The sequence below is a fragment of the Lithobates pipiens genome, unplaced genomic scaffold (assembly GCF_037356315.1).
Source record: "Lithobates pipiens isolate NorthernLeopardFrog02 unplaced genomic scaffold, aLitPip1_a1.2 Scaffold_13, whole genome shotgun sequence".
NCBI lineage: Eukaryota > Metazoa > Chordata > Amphibia > Anura > Ranidae > Lithobates > Lithobates pipiens.
In genome coordinates, this window is record NW_027507718.1 from 19,855,858 (window position 1) to 19,861,153 (window position 5,296).

A 5,296-nucleotide genomic window follows, 5' to 3' on the forward strand; every position below is an offset into this window, starting at 1 on the left:
AATGCAAAAAGAAGTTTTAAAAACTGCAGTTTTTTCAGGAGCAGTGATTTTAATAATGATTAAAGTGAAACAATAAAAGTGTAATATTCCTTTAAATTTCGTAGCTGGGGGGTATCTATAGTATGCCTGTGAAGGGGCGCATGTTTCTGGGGCTTAGAACTGTCCCTGCACAAAGTGTCATTTGTGCAGGAAAAAAAGTCTTTTAAAATCACTTGCAGCTAAATTGTCGGCTCCCCGTAATACAAAGAACACTCAATGAGAGTTCTCTGTATTAGCCGACAATTCATTCATTCATTGATTTAAAAAAAAAAAAAAGCGTGGGGGTTCCCCTAAATTCAATTACCAGGCCCTTCAGGTCTGACATGGATATTAAGGGGAACCCCGTGTCAAATTTAAAAAAAAAAATTGACGTGGTGGTCCCCCTAAAAATCCATATCAGACCCTTTATCCGAGCACGCAACCTGGCAGGCCGCAGGAAAAGAGGGGGGGGACGAGAGAGCGGCCCCCCCCTCCCTCCTGAACCGTACCAGGCCACATACCCTCAACATTGGGAGGATGCTTTGGGGGTCTGTGACCCCTCAAAGCACCTTGTCCCCATGTTGATGAGGACAAGGGCCTCATCCTCACAACCCTGGCCGTTGGTTGTGAGGGTCTGCGGGCGGGGGGCTTATCAGAATCTGGAAGCCCCCTTTAACAAGGGGACCCCCAGATCCCAGCCCCCCCCTGTTTGAAATGGTAAGGGGGTACAAAAGTACCCCTACCATTTCACAAAGAAAGTGTCAAAATGGTTAAATAAGACAAACACACTTTTGAAAAATTCCTTTATTAAAAATGAAAAAAAAAAAAAAAAAAAAAAAAGGATTCCAGCGGTGCTAATCCACTCTTGCTATCCAGCGACGGATCTCCGGGGTCCAGCGATGGATGATGATATCCAGCGACGGGGGATCTCTCAGTCCAGCGCTGTCCATACATCCTTCTTCTGTCTCCACTCCGGAGACACTGCAGAGAGCCCAGCGCTGACGTTTCTTATATTAGGAGGGCGGAGCCACCCGTCACCTGACCCCGCCCCTCTGACGCTGGAGAGGGAAGCCAGGGGTTCCCCAGTGACGTGTGGGTGACCCTGCCCCCTCTGATGTAACGCAGGTTTCCGTTACATCAGAGGGGACGGGGGTCACCCACACATCACTGGGGAACCCCTGGCTCCCTTCACCAGCGTCAGAGGGGGCGGGGTCAGGTGACGGGTGGCCCCACCCTCCTAATATAAGAAACGTCAGCGCTGGGCTCTCTGCAGTGTCTCCGGAGTGGAGACAGAAGAAGGATGTATGGACAGCGCTGGACTGAGAGATCCCCCGTCGCTGGATATCATCATCCATCGCTGGACCCCGGAGATCCGTCGCTGGATAGCAAGAGTGGATTAGCACCGCTGGAATCTTTTTTTTTTTTTTTTTCATTTTTAATAAAGGAATTTTTCAAAAGTGTGTTTGTCTTATTTAACCATTTTGACACTTTCTTTGTGAAATGGTAGGGGTACTTTTGTACCCCCTTACCATTTCAAACAGGGGGGGGGGGGCCGGGATCTGGGGGTCCCCTTGTTAAAGGGGGGCTTCCAGATTCTGATAAGCCCCCCGCCCGCAGACCCTCACAACCAACGGCCAGGGTTGTGAGGATGAGACCCTTGTCCTCATCAACATGGGGACAAGGTGCTTTGAGGGGTCACAGACCCCCAAAGCATCCTCCCAATGTTGAGGGTATGTGGCCTGGTACGGTTCAGGAGGGAGGGGGGGCCGCTCTCTCGTCCCCCCCCTCTTTTCCTGCGGCCTGCCAGGTTGCGTGCTCGGATAAAGGGTCTGATATGGATTTTTAGGGGGACCCCCACGTCAATTTTTTTTAAAATTTGATGAGGGGTTCCCCTTAATATCCATATCAGACCTGAAGGGTCTGGTATGGATATTTTAGGGGGACCCCCACATCAATTTTTTTTTTTAATTTGACACGAGGTTCCCCTTAATATCCATGTCAGACCTGAAGGGCCTGGTAATTGAATTTAGGGGAACCCCCACGCTTTTTTTTTTTTTTTTTAATCAATGAATGAATGAATTGTCGGCTAATACAGAGAACACTCATTGAATGTTCTCTGTATTACGGAGACCCGACAATTTAGCCGCAAGTGATTTTAAAAGACTTTTTTCCCTGCACAAATGACACTTTGTGCAGGGACAGTTCTAAGCACCAGAAACATGCGCCCCTTCACAGGCATACTATAGATACCCCCCAGCTACGAAATTTAAAGGAATGTTACACTTTTGTTTCACTTTAATCATTATTAAAAATCACTGCTCCTGAAAAAACGGCCGTTTTTAAAACTTTTTTTTGCATTTATCCATGTCCCCTGGGGCAGGACCCAGGTCCCCAAACACTTTTTAGGACAGTAACCTGCATATTACCCTTTAAAATGAGCACTTTATAGATTTCTCCCATAGACTTGTATAGGGTGTTCCGGCTTTTCGAATTTGCTGCGAACAGCCCAAATTGTTCACTGTTCGCTGAACAGGCGAACAGGCAATGTTCGAGTAGAACTCGAGTTCGACTCGAACTCGAAGCTCATCCCTAATGGTCACAACAAACATTTTAGATCAGCATTGTAATAGCAATACAGACAGTACATCACAACATATGCTTACTAGAAAAATGTCCTTTCATGTTGCAAGTGCTGCCTGCCTGCACACTTTGCAGTTTCTTCTCTACCATTTATTTCTAATTTCTAAGGACTATGGGGTTAGCCATTTGCACGCCAAGTGCAAACTAACAGTGCACTTGGAAGTGCAATCACTGTAGATCCGACGGGGACATGCAAGGAAAAAATAAAATAAAAAAATTACAGCATTGTTGCTTGCACATGATTGGATGATAAAAATCAGCAGAGCTTCCCCTCATTTCAGATCTACAGCACCTGCACTTCCAGTGAAATTTTAAGTGCAGTTTGCACTTGTAACGCAAAGTGGATTTGCCTTTCCTAGATAAGCCTCTATGTATCTTGCAGTACCCTGCTGCAAGCAATGATTTCTGTACTGACTCTACCTTTTAAAACTGCTACTTTTGGCATCTCTAGTTCAGAAAGCAGGCTCTCTGAAACATGCAACAGCAGTGCTGACTCACAGGGCCTCCTGAATACGTCAATGTGTGGGGATCTTCAGTTTACAAAATTTCAAGACTGCAGATTAACCGCTGGCTGACAACCACAGTACATCTACTGCAGAAGGGTGGCACAGGCAGACAAGTTCACATATGTATGGTCTCCTGCTTCTCGGGGTGTGCAGCACACCATTGCCATGACCATTGTGTCCACCCAGTGTGAGCACATTGCCAACAAAGTGGTTATGAATGAAATGTATTCATAATATCCGCTATTCCTATAGTGATGCTTTGGCTGGCCCACAGCTATTGCATGGTACCTGGGCTAATCGCAGCACCCTGTTCACAATAGTAAATCGCAGCCGTTATGATTGTAACCCATTCAAAACACTGCTGTTTCAGTAACCAACACTGTACCAGCAAAGTGAAGAAAAAAAAAAAAAAAAAAAGGCAGTTGGGGTGTATTTGTAATGTCCTGGCATTTTAAAAGAGCCTCAAGAAATAAGATAGGCTGTCAATAATACAAAAAAATTTAATTTACTAACACAGATTTTTATTTTTTTATTATCAAAGATAGGTAGCAGTATGCATTTGCCTAAATGTAGGAAGAAATAAAAAAATAAATAAAAAAAATTGGAGATAGAGTTTTATAGCTGAATATGGAAAAATGTGGTTTCCTTATAAGGGCTCATTCACACCTATGATTGCGATGCAACATGCACACAGATGTGAATGGGCCTATACATACACATGGTCAAAGGGCCCTCTTTGCCGACATGGGATACACAGATGGTCCATGCATGCACGGACACAGCCACTGGTCCCAATTTGACAGCCATGCAGGTGCATGTCCCTGAATGCACACCATGTTTGGGGGATATAAACCCACATGGTCATCAAAATTGTGACAAGTGGCTGCATCCTAATGTCCGGAATGGCACCACACACATCTGTGTCCTGTGCAAGCAAAGACAGCCCTTTGCACAGGTATGGATATACCCATGTGAATGAGATCTATCTGTGCAACAAAATATCCAGTTGTAAAGACTGCCATTTTTGGGACCATCTAGCTAAACTGCACAACAGTACCGAGAGCCTTGGCCCGCCTGCCTTTACACACCAACTTTAATGGCACCCCAGACTTAGTCCGTAGGGTTCAATATGGAGTTGGCCCACCCTATGCAGCTATACCAGCTTCAACTCTTCTGGAAGAATGGTCAAACATTCCCATAGACACACACTCCCTAAACCTTGTGGACAGCCTTCCCAGAAGCGCATTTGTCAGGTCAGGCACTTATGTGGATGACAAGGCCTGGCTCGCAGTCTCAAGTCCAATTCATCTCAAAAGGTATCTAATCGGGTTAAGGTCAAATTCCGCTACCCCAAAACTCGCTCATCCTTGCCTTTTGACCTTCCTTTGTTCACCAGTCCAAGTCATTTGATGGGGGGGGGGGGGGGGGGAGCATTATGGTGTGGGGTTGTTTTTCGGGGCCTGGGCACTTAGTTCCAGTGAAGGGAACTTTTAAAAGGTGACAGCATAGCGAGCCATTTTGGCCAATTTTATGCTCCCAACTTTGCAGGAACAGTTTGTGGATGGCTCCTTCCTGTTGGAACATGACTGGGCACCAATTCATCCCAAAAACGTTAAAAAAAAAAAAAAAAAAAAAAATCGGGTTGAGGGCAGGACTCTGCAGGGCCAGTCAAGTTCCTCCACCCCATGGACAGCCTTCTCAGAAGAGTTGAAGCTGTTATAGCTGCAAAAAAGGTGGACCAACTCAATATTGATCCCACGGATGAAGTCCCAATACTTTTGGTAATAGTGTACCTATGCAAGATGCAAACAAGATAGCCAAAATTAGTGTACAGCGTACTAGAAAGCAAATACCAGCAATGCTGTGCAACACACATGGGGTGAACAAAACAGTGAGAGCATAAGCTGCTGCCAGTCTACCCATTCTGTATATCATTTGGGGCATTGTCAACCTTTCTAATCAGCAACAATGGTGGTTCTAGGATCTCAGATGCAGGATTACTGGTCAAATGAATATGCTGGGTTCTTGACAAAGGCGATATACAGTAGTGTTGCCAATATACAACCTTGTCTACCTAACCCATCCTATGCCCAGAATGGGCACAATTTGCAAGTAAAATGAAAACAACAATA